Below are 14,508 nucleotides of genomic sequence, written 5' to 3'. Positions count from 1 at the left end.
AGTTTCTGTTTTTAGTGTAAAATCTGAAACTTGACTTTCAAACCTCTTTATTAAATGTATAATTTCACTCATTATCTCTGCAGAATAAATGTGTTGATATATTTCTCTACAAAAAGTAAAAATGATGATGAATAATAAAATAATCCATCTTCACAATAAGTTTTGCTGCTCCGAGCTGCAGTCGTCTCTGAGGACGGATCAGTGTTTGTTGGATCAAAGTCGTATTTGATGTGAAAATATTGGTTATTAATTTCTCCCCAGCAGACTCACGTAGACACATATTTGTGAAGGCTGTTTGTGTAAAGTCACATTAATTCACTTTTGATAATTAACTCCAGTGAAAGTCAGATAAAAGATTCTCCGCTGCTCCTCCAGGTTGTTTTTCCTTTAATCGTTCGTATGTTTTGTTTTGTTTGTTTGCTGCTAATTTTTTAATTAAAGATGCTGATTTTACCTCCAGCAACACTCACACACATACACCCTGCTGATCTACACCCTGCTGCAACTCACTGATCTACACCCTGCTGCAACACTAACTGATCTACACCCTGCTGCAACACTAACTGATCTACACCCTGCTGCAACTCACTGATCTACACCCTGCTGATCTACACCCTGCTGCAACTCACTGATCTACACCCTGCTGCAACACTAGCTGATCTACACCCTGCTGCAACACTCGCTGATCTACACCCTGCTGCAACACTCGCTGATCTACACCCTGCTGCAACTCACTGATCTACACCCTGCTGCAACACTAGCTGATCTACACCCTGCTGCAACACTCGCTGATCTACACCCTGCTGCAACACTCGCTGATCTACACCCTGTTGCAACACTCGCTGATCTACACCCTGCTGCAACACTCACTGATCTACACCCTGCTGCAACACTCGCTGATCTACACCCTGTTGCAACACTCGCTGATCTACACCCTGCTGCAACACTCACTGATCTACACCCTGTTGCAACACTCGCTGATCTACACCCTGCTGCAACACTTGCTGATCTACACCCTGTTGCAACTCACTGATCTACACCCTGCTGATCTACACCCTGCTGCAACACTCGCTGATCTACACCCTGCTGATCTACACCCTGCTGCAACACTCACTGATCTACACCCTGCTGCAACACTCGCTGATCTACACCCTGCTGCAGGAGTACAGAGGAGGAGAGGAGGAGGAGGAGAGGCGATTCAGCTCGTCTGAGTTCAGCCAGAAAGAGAAAGTTCAGACGTTGTGCGGTTGTATTTTTCAATATTTCCTTTGTTGACATTTAGTGAGTTTGTTGTGTCTATTGGTGTAACTGTCTGTCTGTCACGTGTGATCTCTTACATGTGATCTCATGGGGAAGCAGACCTTAACAAACTGGAGATCAGCGTGGTGCAACAACTCGCTGTAAAAATCAAGCAGAAGGTTGGACGAGTCTGGACAAGGAGAGGTGGGGGAGGGGAGGGAGACACGGTCAATACCAGTTTTATATTCTTTAGCATTAACTGAAGGGGAGATTTTGCAGTTCCTGTCTACAATAGCATGCTAGCTAATGTTAGCCTCAAGGTCTAGAATGTTTACTGTTGCTCGGCAACACCGTCAGCTGCTCCAGCGCGCCTCTCTCATTGGTTGTTGTGGTCCGGCTCGGACAGTGTAGAGCTGAGCCCTGACGAGATGGCTTTGTCAGATTAGATCATGATCTCTGTATTTGATGCCGATGCAGCGTCTATGTGGAGGATTTCAGGTTGAGCCTCATTAAACTAAAACGTAAAGAGTTCGTCCTCCAGGGAGCACGAGCAGGACCAGGATATCTAAAGTAAATCAGCAGTAGAAGCTGAGGTGTCTCACTCTGGACCAAAGCCAGCGAGAGACGAATGATTCATCGTGATCAAATTCTTCAGGTAAGCTTCAGTCGCAGCTGCAGGACAGGAAGGACGTCATGTTCTGATTCTGGTACTGAACAGACAGACGGACGGACAGACAGACAGACACACCAGCTGTCTCTCTGAATCACACGGCGTCTTGTTGAGCGCTGAGGTTTGAAGCTTTACGTCAGCAGCTCTTCGACAGCAGCGGATCTTTGAAGGCGGTTTGACGAGGACGTCTCACGCTGTCTCGTTTCTTCATAAACGGTGAGCAGGAAGTGACGACTGGACGTGTTGACAGCTGGTGAAACTTCAGCTGAGAGCGTTCACACAGACTGAAGCTGAACCTGAACTGCAGCTGCAACCGTCAAATCAACCCGGACAGGAAGACTTTCATTATTTCAGACCAGCTGCGATATTTTGATTCGATTCAGACACATGAAGTAAAATACAAACCAAACATTTATTAAAGTCGACTCTGATCAGGTGATCAGATGGTGATCAGGTGGTGATCAGGTGGTGATCAGGTAGTGATTAGTTAGTGATCAGGTAGTGATCAGGTGGTGATCAGGTGGTGATCAGGTGGTGATCAGATGGTGATCAGGTGGTGATCAGGTGGTGATCAGATGGTGATCAGGTGGTGATCAGGTAGTGATCAGGTGGTGATCAGATGGTGATCAGGTGGTGATCAGGTAGTGATCAGGTGGTGATCAGATGGTGGAGCCACCACTTAGAGTTTTTCACCCAACTGGGCTCAGCTGTCAATCATGACACTGTTTTATTAAATCAATTAGCTAATTAGAAACAATTTAGTTAAAATAGGAACGACCTAAAATAACAGAGGCCATCTTTGGGATACCTGCATTAGTGCTTTGAGTTTTTAGTTTCTGCAGCCACCAGGAGGCGACTGAGACGTTTCATGTCGTCCATCTTTATAATCGTTGATGGCTGTGAGACAACAGACACAACATGTTAGCGCCACCTGGAGACATTTTTATTAAAAACGATTTGTGAGTAAACAAACTTTCCTAACGAACCCTGACGCTTTGTTAGTAATTACAATTTACTATACTTTTTAAAAGAACACTAGAATCTAAATAAAAACATTAAACTCCTTTGTAGAGAAACTAAAGTACACTTCAAGAAAACACACACACTTTATATTACAGGAGTATAGTTTCTATCAGTACACTAAGTTATTACTTTAACTATCTGCAATTTATTATCATTTAAAAAGTATACGTGTAAATTTACAATATACTTACAACTAAAAACACTTTTTTAAGTATTGTTGAATTAATTAATTTATTTGAGTTCACTGAAGTTAAAATCTGTTTTGAAGTTACTTTTTAAAAGTACATTTTAAATATACTTTAAAATTAAGCACAAAAATAAATTAAAAAAAATCAATAAAGTTTATATATCTAAATTATATTTTCAGTATACTAATACACACTATTTTTCCACGAGGGTGACTCTTTCATTCTTCTCTCCACAAACTGTCCTGATTAACATTTTTATTTCTTTTTCATACATCAGCTTCTTGATCAGGAGGTAATATTTCTGTGTGTTTACGTTCTGTTTTAGATTTTTCTTCAGATTTCTGTTGATCAGCAGTTAAACTCACCGACTGACTCACAGTCCGGTTATTGTTTGAACACACAGACGGATCGATGTGTTAATGAAGTCGGCAGCCGCTCGTCTTCAGCTCTCCACACTGAGTGTTGATCTGCTGACCTGCACGAGTGTTATTTGTTTAAAGCAGAGCTAATCCTCAATTGTCACGCTCCCATAATCCCATCGCCGGCCTTCCTTTTCAATCCCATCATCCCCCTCTCTCTCTCTCTCTCTCTCTCCCCCCGGACCTTCAGACGGCGAGCAGAAATCACCACGACGGCCACTCCAACATGAACCAAATGTCAGCCTCTCCTTCCTCGTGGAGCCGCAAACCGACGAGATAATTACAGCCGCCGCTCGTTCGCCGCCGGGCGCTCCTCAGCCGCCATCTTCGTCCTCTGACCGCCGGAGCTGGGACGGCAAAAAACAACATGTGAAGGACTGTGAAGGTGAAGCGAGGAGAGGAGGATCTATTAAATACAATAACAGAGAGATCTGAGTTTAACATTCATCCACCTTAAAATCTGAAGTGTTGCTGAAGTCCAGAAGCCACGAGGACAATGTGTCTTCAAAGAAAGTATATTTGCTGATGACGGATAATATTTCACCTCTGGAGTTTCTGACGCTGCTGCTGGTTCATCACAGCTCAGACTGAACGACAAGACAAGAGGTTTCTAAAGAAAGTCTCATAATGTTCATATTAATATCAGATAAATGTTCACCGTCAGTGTTCAGTCTCACGACAGCTGCAGGTTTAGACCAAACAAACACTTTATAAAAGACTGAAGTAGGATTATTGTGTGATTCATCCTCAAATGATCTGCAGTCTGATTTCATGTCTTCTAACATAAACACACTGAAAGAAACGCTCAACAGACTCAGAGATATAATAACTTTAGCAATACAACCTAAAAGTGCATGATGCTAACATGGAATTAGCAAGGCTAAGCTACTCGTACTCTAGCTAACAGGGCACAAGGCTAACGTAAACATAGCCGGACTAAGCTATCAGTGATTCAACATCAGCTAACAGCTAACTAGCATGCTCAGGTGTCATTTAAGGCCAGACAATCAGATAAAAGTTTGTCTGAACACATTCTGCTAACGAGTACTGAGTGTGCAACACTGACGATACGTCCTCGGTGCTGTCGAGCTCCTTTGTTGTCACAACAGCACCAACTGTGGATTAATTCGCCACGAAATATAGTATATAATATACAGACGCACATTTCCCTCCATTTTGTCTGATAAAAACTAATTTATAATATTTTTTAAATTTTAAACTTTTTATTTATTTTTAAAGATCCACGTCTTCAGTAGGAACCAATGAGCTTGCAGCTGAGCAGGAAGTCAGACGGTTTTGATAGACGGACCAACGTGTCGATAAAAAACACTCAACATGTTTATTGTTGTTGTGTCTCACAGATCATCAGGAATCAACTGGAGCCTCTGAAGATTATCTGGCAGCTTCTCTACAGAACCACTGGAGGGGATGGGAGGGTGATGGGAGGTGATGGGAGGGGATGGGAGGGTGATGGGAGGTGATGGGCGCTCCCCCTCCTCACCCTCACCCCGGGTCGCCCCCCGCCCCGTCCCAACCCGCCTCAGGTTTTGTTTTGATGAGCAGAAACAGCAGATCAGGACGGTGAAGCAGAGAGCGAGAGGTCTCGCCTTGTTTCTTTTCCAGAGAAACGTCTTCTGTCGTTCTCCCGTCGACTCATGTGGACGCCACAGGCCGGCGGCGGCGACCGACCAGCGGAGCCACAGAGCAATAATCCAGTTATCATTGCTGACTCACTGAGCATGGACTTCCGGAGCGGCTCAGAACCGGACTGATAACAGATTAAACTCAACTTATATCACCTGACACATTTTACAGGAAGAAGTTAACAAGATGTTCAGAAGATAAAAAGACTGCGACAGATCATTCATGCATAATGCAAACCAACAGATCTCACCAGTGAAACCATTTAGTGGCTTTTCAGCTCATATCAGGGCTTCAAGTCATGAATTAAGATGAGCACACCAGGCTGCCACACGCACTCCCCCGCTCTGTAAAATGAACAATTAAGAAGCGGGCCGCTAATTAAGCGCGGAGATCAAGCGCCTTTCTCTCTTCGCCCTGAAGGAGGTTTTCCACCGGGCCTTTGATCAAAGCGACGCCCAAGGAAGGAGCCCCGCGACGGCACGTTTCCTCTGGCTAAACGCAGATTAATGCTCCGCTCGCAGGATCCCCGTTACAAAAGAGAGAGCCGTGTTTCACAGAAAACTAAAAACTGACACAGGCGGATAACACAACAAATATTTCCTGCTGAACAGGATCCATGAAAGCAGCTTGTTGAATCATCATTACACACATGAAGACAGAGCAGCGACCAAAAACACTTGTTTGTGAGTCAAAACAAAGACGACGTCTCACACTTGTTCTCTGCGACTCTTTCATTCTGCTCTCCGAAGCCAAATGCAAATGAATCCAGGCGCTGGAACTCTAAAATTTTTATTTATGCCCGCCTACTGAGTCGCACATGTTTAATCTTGCCGTTTCTTTTTCTTCTGCTCTTGTTCTTGGGGAATATGCAAAGTTTATCAGGCCTGCATCCTGACTTTCATGTCGGGCCTTGGCTTCTTGACTGAGACGCAGACAGACGCTGAGAGAGATTGAAGAGTCAGGTAGAAGCAGAGTTAGCCTGCAGGGCTGAATCGGCGCGGTGACGCTCGTGTCTGCTAATCCGCCCTGACACGCTCCTGATGCCAGCCCTTCATTATAAATATTTTTAAAGGGGCTCCGACCTTCTGCACGCCCCGTCCGGGACCCGAGCGCTGCGTGCACGAGCCTTTGATTTCTGCTCCTCGGTGGGTTTCAGGCTCGTCATTATGACAGCGCCGCTGACAGCTCCTCATCACACGCGTCTTGTCGTCTTTTGTGGGAAGTTTTGCAACAATTAGCATAAATATTTCATCTGTTTCTGCCCCGCGTCGTCCCTGCTGCTGCTGCTGAAACAGGATCCGGCTGACGCGTCCCAGAGATGTCACCGAGCGCTGCCGGAAAACGACAAACCTTTGTAAAGTGTACTTTTCTCCCCATTAACATACAAAGATGAAGCAACAGAGGCAAACAGCCAAACATATGTATCCTTTGTGCAATCTTTTATTGAACATATTTGGGAGCAAAGCGAGCAGAGTTTGATTACGAGGTGAAGAGCCTCGGTGACTTGCGGCCTGCGAGTATGCAAATCTCTCCGCTGCATTTATGAGATAAACTTGTACACATTATTTATTTCACACCAACTTATTTACATTCGAGATGGAAAGCCATCCGCTGGAAGTTTACCGAGGGAATCGTCGGCGCTGTGCGGCGCTGCCGACACTCTGAGGTCTGACATGCGGGAGAAAGTCAAGAAACTTTCAGGTAAGTAGTGCAGAAAACTCACAGGGAAGTTTTGTTTCAGTCAAATCGCTCTGCAGATAACGAAGGTGCAGGAACGTTACAAGGGCACATAACGCTGTGCCAATTAATCTCAGCTTCTGCGTGCGCCTGCAGCCATCCAGCAACAAAATTAAATATATACTTACATCTGATTTCAAAGGAGTTGTAAACCCTCTCTGGCTCCAGCGCCCACTGTGGAAGACTTTACTTAAGCTTGAGGAAGAGCATCATTAAAATTAAAGTGAACGAAGGGAAGAGGAGGATTTCAGCACTCGTGCCGTCGGCTACTGTTCAGCACTTCAAAACAAACTGCAGGGCCGAGCGAATCCAGCGCTGCACTCAGACGCTCGTCCTTCACTATTTGATGTTGTTTGTAGGCGCTGAGTTGATTAGTTTCCCCCGATGAAAGATTCACATTACAGAGAGGAGATAAAACCAAAAACACATACGAAGCAGCTCGCGTGAAGCTCTGCATCCATTCAACCATCATCATAGGTCAGACGCTCACGAGGCCGCTGATCTCAGAGAAACTGAGCCGTCACACATTAACACAACTGGATCTGCGGCTCGCAGCCGGATGTTATCAGATGAAGCGAGTGTCGTGTGTCCAGACGGTGATGTGTTAATTATCTTACTGAGGGACTTCATACAGAACTGAGTATTTATAATATACAGTTCAGAGAACGTTTTGATCCAAGATGAAAACTGACCCAGAGGCAGACGGGCTGGTGCTGACTGACACTTTATACAAGGAAACACACAACTTCATGTTCTGATTTAATGCTGAATTTACAAGAAGACACGGATGATTCAGGATTTGTCAGAGACAGAGTTTCACAATGTGTATGAAGTTTTACGCTACTCAACAACAACTAAAATTAGCTGATTTGTGAAGGGAGTCTGGTGATGTTATGGATGATATTTGGCTTCATGTATTTCATCGCACCAACGACTTAGATTTAAGTTTCTCCTCATGAAACAACTCATGAAATCACAACTCACCTGAGAAGAAACCACAGAAACCTCCATTGATCAGGTGCAATGACTGAGTCTTACCTGATGATTGTTCACCTTTTCCTTTCATTTGAATCCTCACTGACTCTGAGCGTTAGGAAAACATTTCAGGTGATGTTGTTCGGCTGCCTGCATCTTTCTGAAGGCCTCACTCCTTCACAGCAGCCATCCTGTCTTCCCTCCACTCGTCTTCATGGACGACAGAACGAGGCCCTCCGTTAGTGACGAGCTGTCTCGTCCTCACAAAGAGGATTTAAAGTTAAACTAAAGGATTGAAGCGTTTCACCGCTAAACTACGATGTGATTCAGCGACATCTACAACGGGGCTGATGTTTGAACGCTCTCTGATCGTGTCCTCGGTTTCAGTCTCATTATTTCCTAAATCTAAAACACAGTTTTCCTCTCAGATTTCCTCTGAATCTCAGCAGTGTCGTCTGTTGTCGGGCAGAACAAACGACATCATCTGTCACTGAACTTCCTAACAAAGCCGTCATGTAAATGGACTCAGTCAGCTGTGTCCTCCATCTCTGATCCTCCTCTACGATTCATATATCATCCACATAATAACCCTCATCTACCCCACCCGCCCCTGGGTGACCACAAGACTCCCACCCACCCCCAACCTCACCCACCTTCAGGCACCTACAGCGCCGGTGGGATTTATTATCAGAGACGTCCCAACGGGTCCAAAGATCCAAAGATCCGGCAGGATTCATGTTTCCTACACGACGACACTGTGATGAAACTATTCTGGTGATGTGATAGAAGTAATCAGACGCTGAGTAACAAGATGTGACGATAACGTCTTTACAGGAAGTGTGACGGCCTCGGTATCGTCCAATCAGAGCTTCAGATTCAGCTGTTTTTCTTGACGGCAGCGATTAAACAATCTGAACAGACGTGGATGTCTGATTCCTCCAAGAGAGGCTGGTGCTGAGGCTCATGGGTACTGTAGTGTTAAGAGCCAAAGTCGACCTGAGGGAGAACTCAGTGGGTTGTGTGACGTATGTCCGTTTTACCAACGTCTCTTTACTTCTGTCTCAACTCTACAGTAATGTTACCTCCACCTCCGACCAGGGCTGCTGACAGCAGGGGTACACCAGGTCACACGTCCCGGGCCCCGGGTCATAGCCGGGCCCAAAGGAACCGATTCCGATACTTGTGCTGTGGGTATCGGCCGATACGAGTACCGATACCGATACCAGTGTGTTATAAAAAAATATATATATCATACTACGCCTGCATGACTGTGATATGATTATCTTTGTGGTGAGGCCTGGCTCAGGTTAAACCCTTTGTAAAACATGAATGAATACAGCAAATGAAAGCCATTTATTTTTAAATAGAACAGTATAAAGCCGAATTCAGCACAGAGCAGACAGGAAGTCAGACACGAATAATAACATGACATCCGGTTAATTTGCAAAATAAAACACTCCGTGTTGATACAAGCACAAAAACCTCAAATAAGAGACAAATACACGCTCTTCTTCTAATCCTTCAGCCGGGAACACTTCGTGTTGTTGTGTTTATAACACGTATAACTGCGGTCGTGCCTGATTATGTAATTATCACAGGAATTCCTCGGTTTCGTAACTCCAGCTGTTCGGCTGCGCTGTGGCGGACTCAAAACACAGCTGGTTCGGGTTGCCGGACGGGGACGACGGAGCCAGATCGTACCGGAGCCGTAACGCAGCGGACACGTATCCAGAGGAATCACGGAGCTAACGGAGCTAACCAGTACATAGATTCCTATTTCTAATAAATTACGTGGTATCGGATCGGTGCCTGGACTCCAGTACTCGCAGATACCGATGCCGGCATTTTCGCCAGTATCGGAGGCATTTCCGATCCCGGCATCAGAATCAGAACAACTCTAGTTGAGAAGAACGTGATCGTCATCAGTTCTGCAGATATTCAGTCATGAACCAACGTACTGGACGTTAAACTGTTGACCTGACGAGGCGCTGGATGAAAGTCAGAGGGTCACCACAGTACATGTATACATGTACATGAGTACATGAATATCATTACAGTATTCAACATGATAACTTCTGAGATACTTCAGAGAGGAAAGTGGTTTAATTATCCAGCAAATGTCTGAGTTTCATATTAAGGATGTTTTTAAAAAAGCGAGTCAGGATGAAATGATCCTCGTCAGTCCCAAATTTAGCAGCTTCAGTATTTCAGTTTTAAATTTCACGGTCACGAGGAAATAAAACCACAGCAGTGTTTTGTGGAGTTACTTGGTTTGATCGGCGTCTTCATCACAGCCTCGTTCATTAAACACAAACCCGACAGGTTCTGAGTGGCAGCGTGTTGTTTCCCGTCAGAGAAGCAGAACACACGACAGAACGTGAGAATAACGGTGAGGACGTCTCCACGCTCAGATTCTGGTCCGGAGGGTTTGATCAGTCTTCTCTGGTCTGCTCATCTTTTCCAGCCGGTCCTGCTGAGAGACTCCATCTCATCTCCGGCTCGGTGCAGCCCGAGCCCGGCCCCAATGAGTTATTATTACACCCTGAGAATATGCAAATTGCAGCAGCTCGACGGTGTGTGTTTTTGATGGAAGAATACAAATCACGGCGGACATGACACTTTTTTAATTTTCCTGATGAATGTAATGCTTCAGAAAGAGGAAGGATTGATGACGGGGCGTAATGAACTCTTTAGCACACAGAGACTCGCAGGTTTTTCATTACTGTCCCGCGTGAAGACGCTCGTCCACAAATCTGTCCCGGGCCAGCTCGTCTCTGAAGCCCGGAGCGGTGCAGAGCGGTGCCGGTCCAGGTCAGAGTCAACATGGGCCAGAGTGATCAAACCAGCGGTGGAGGAAGATCCAGTTAAAGTTCTGATACCACACCGGACAAATACTCAGTTACACCAGTGTTAACATGCAGAAGAATTTCAGAATAATAATATGTAAAATTGTTGTTATTATTATTATTAATGGATTCATGTGCTCACTTTATTGTTGCAGCTGGTGACAGTGGAGCTGATTTTATATATAATATTATTGTTTTGGGTAACTTGTGATTATTCAATCAGTTAAGTCTTAATAATAATATTAACATTTATTTTCTATTATATATTCTATCATTATTCAAAGTCTGGAAACTCACCTTTATTAATAAATGTAGTGGAGTGAAAAGTACAGTATTTGCCTCTGAGGTGTAGCGGAGCATCAGATAATAGAAGTACTCAAGAAAGTTACAAGTACATCAAACTGTATGTCAAAGTACACGACTTGAGTAAATGTACTGCGTTACTCTCCTCCACTGAATCTGAGTACTGTTGACTCATCACTGCTCAGGTTCTCCATGTAAACTACTTAAAGGCTCAGTTCACCCAACATACAGTGACAGCGAGTCTGTTTGACTGGAAACAGCTCGCGGCTGCAGGAGCCAGGAGGAGTTTTGGCTAACGGCATTAGCAGCTAACGTTAGCGCGGCCTGCACGTCACCTGCTGAAGTTAGCAGTGAGGTCTGAGGTGCAACGATACTCAGTAGATTTTGATTCTGTGTCCTTAAATGTGTTTTATTTTTATTTAGATAGCGAGCTTGAAAGACAGCTAGCAACACTCGACCCGGCACCAGAGGAACCGGATAATCTGGAGGATGTGCCGTCAGCGACCGTCATCAGAACCACATCAGCTGTTTAAACAAAACAACACAAGAACAAACAAACGCTCACAAATAAAACCAGCCGACTCACGTCACTGCAGGGCTCCTCACAGGCCGCAGCGCTCGCAGACGTCCCCTTGTTCCACATGCAGCTAAGACACGGAGGTCCACGGGTCAGGACTCAGGCTCAGAACCGAACCTGGTGCCAGTGACCTTTATTAAACCAGGATGTGTCTGCAGGACGGAGCAGAACTGGGTCTCACTCCTCAACTCTGACGTGAGCGAAGAGACATGTTCAGTGTTTTCTGCTAAACCTCCAGTCGGCCTGTGTGTGTGTGTGTGTGTGTGTGTGTGTGTGTGTGTGCGTGTGTGTGTGTGTGTGTGTGTGTGTCTGTCTGTCTGTCTGTGTGTGTGTGCGTGTGCGTGTGTGTGCAGTGGGGGAGGAGTCTGGGTAATAGTATTTAATTTATCACTTAAAGTGGTGGGCGACCTCTGGGCGTCCCGGTTCCTCCATCACCTCCTCAGCTGCTCCCTTTAATTGTCGGAGCTGAGAGAGTAAATGAAAATCAACTGGCCTCATAATGAATGGAGGCCATTACTCTGTTTAACCACACACACACACACACACACACACAGACACACACACACATAGACACACACACACCACACACACACAAAACACACACACAGACACACACACACACACACACACACACATAGACACACATAGACACACACACACCACACACACACACGCTGCACCATTTAAAAGTATTTAAGTCCGTTTCATTAAATGTTTAATTTGTCCTTCGTTCATCGACGTAAACAGAAACATGTTTTTTAAGCATTTAGAGAACAGCTCTGTGTTAGCAGTTAGCTCTGTGTTAGCAGTTAGCTCTGTGTTAGCAGTCAGCTCTGTGTTAGCAGTTAGCTCTGTGTTAGCAGTCAGCTCTGTGTTAGCAGTCAGCTCTGTGTTAGCAGTCAGCTCTGTGTTAGCAGTTAGCTCTGTGTTAGCAGTCAGCCCTCTGTTAGCAGTTAGCTCTGTGTTAGCAGTCAGCTCTGTGTTAGCAGTTAGCTCTGTGTTAGCAGTCAGCTCTGTGTTAGCAGTTAGCTCTCTGTTAGCAGTTAGCTCTGTGTTAGCGTCCTCTCTTATCTCGTCCCGTCTCGTCATCTCATTTCCTCGATATGTGTCATCTCATGTGAATCCCTTTTCTCCTGGTTGTCTTGTCCTTTTCCTCCTGTTGTCCTCCCAGTTGTCTCATCTCATCATCCCCTGTCTTCCCCTGTTATTTCCCCTCTTTTATTCTTACGTTGTCCTCTTGTTTTGGTGTCCTCTCTATCGTCTAATGTCATCTTGTCCTCCTGTCTTCCTGTTTTGTCCTCCTGTCAACATCATCATCGTCTCGTCATGTCTCCTTCTCTGCCATCTTGTTTCTTTCATATCATTCTACCTCTGTCATTGTCCCTGTTCTCTTGTGTCTTCCCATCATCTCATCCTGTCCTCCATGTCCTCTTGTTGTCTTCCCTCCTGTTATGTTTTGTTGTCGTCCCCACTGTCTCGTCCTCTCTGTCCTCTCAGTGTCAGTTGTCAGTCACCATCTTGCCTCTGCGCTCTTGTCTTTTCCTTTTCTTTCTGTCCTCGTGTGAGTCTGTGTGTGAGACAGACACCTGAGTCCGACTGCGTCTCGTCCACAACAAAACACATATTAGCATTAGAGAGCAAACTAACATATTAGTGTGCAGTTGATCTGATGGGACGGCGGCGCGGGACAATCAGTCATCCTGCGGGGGACAGACACAATTACAGCGCAGTGATAACAGAGTGCGGAGCAGGAAGAAGAGACGCCTCCTGACCTCTGCGGCTCGGATCCATTTAGATGTTTGATGTCTCATTGAATTAGTATCACAGTGTGAAAGACAAAGCTAATGGGAATGAGCCAGAGACGGGCAGTACTGCTGATTGGGCCTGATATAATTAGAATAATATCACGTCCGGCGTTAATAACAAGGAAGGAAATAAATAACGTGCAGGTCCGTTAATAGCCGGCGCACTAAAATGGCTGCGTTTTAAATATGCCGAGGCCAGCGCTTCTTTCTGTTTACTCATGGGCCGCTGATCGTCTGCATATTGATGTGGCGGAGCGACCGGCGCTGAAGGATCCTCGGCTCCGGGCGGGGGCGCTTCTTCATCTGGATTATTCATCTTGATAAATACATAAGGACGGACTAAATTATGGCTGTTTTTCAGGCGGTGCTGGTTTGTACCGGGTGTGAATTAGCTCTGCTGATAGATGGAGCGGCCGGCCCGAGAGGCAGCGGCGCCGCCCGCTCTCACTTCACTTCGCTGGGAATCTTCACGGTGATTTTCTGCGTCCACAAATATTAATTTACCTCCTGACAGGAATGAAGATGTTGTGTTTTTAATTGTTTTTCCTCCCGAGGAGAAAATTATTTGTCATTTTTTAGGAAATTATCAGGAAATTGCAGAAGAGCCAGAAAATAAACAGACTCATTTATACTCTGAACACTTCAGGATGGTTCAGTGAGCCCGAGTCTGTGATCCTGGTTCTGATTGGGTTCAGCCAGCTGTTTATAATATACAAAGATGATTTAATCAATACTTTTATTCATTAAATCTACATTTCCTCAGTTTGTCTTTTATAAATATATAAAACATGAATCTCACCTGTTTGATCGTCTCATGTCTCCTGTAAGAGCTTTTAACAAACTGCTTTTAATTATATTCAGTTTGATAATTAAAGGTCTTTATCAATAACATGTAATTATATTTTAAAAAGTCCTGATTTTCTTAACGAGCCTTCAACAGGGACATGCTGGTTTTATTTAAGGCAGATTTTTGTCTCCGTGAAAGTTTAATTAAATAAAAAGGACACAGACAGGAAGTGAGCTGAGAGAGGACGAGGACGAGGCCGCGACACGAGAAGATGTCACTGACTTCATGTTGGATC

The sequence above is a fragment of the Pagrus pagrus genome (assembly GCF_965226575.1).
Source record: "Pagrus pagrus genome assembly, chromosome: 1".
NCBI classification, from domain to species: domain Eukaryota; kingdom Metazoa; phylum Chordata; class Actinopteri; order Spariformes; family Sparidae; genus Pagrus; species Pagrus pagrus.
Note: the sequence above shows the minus strand (reverse complement) of the source record.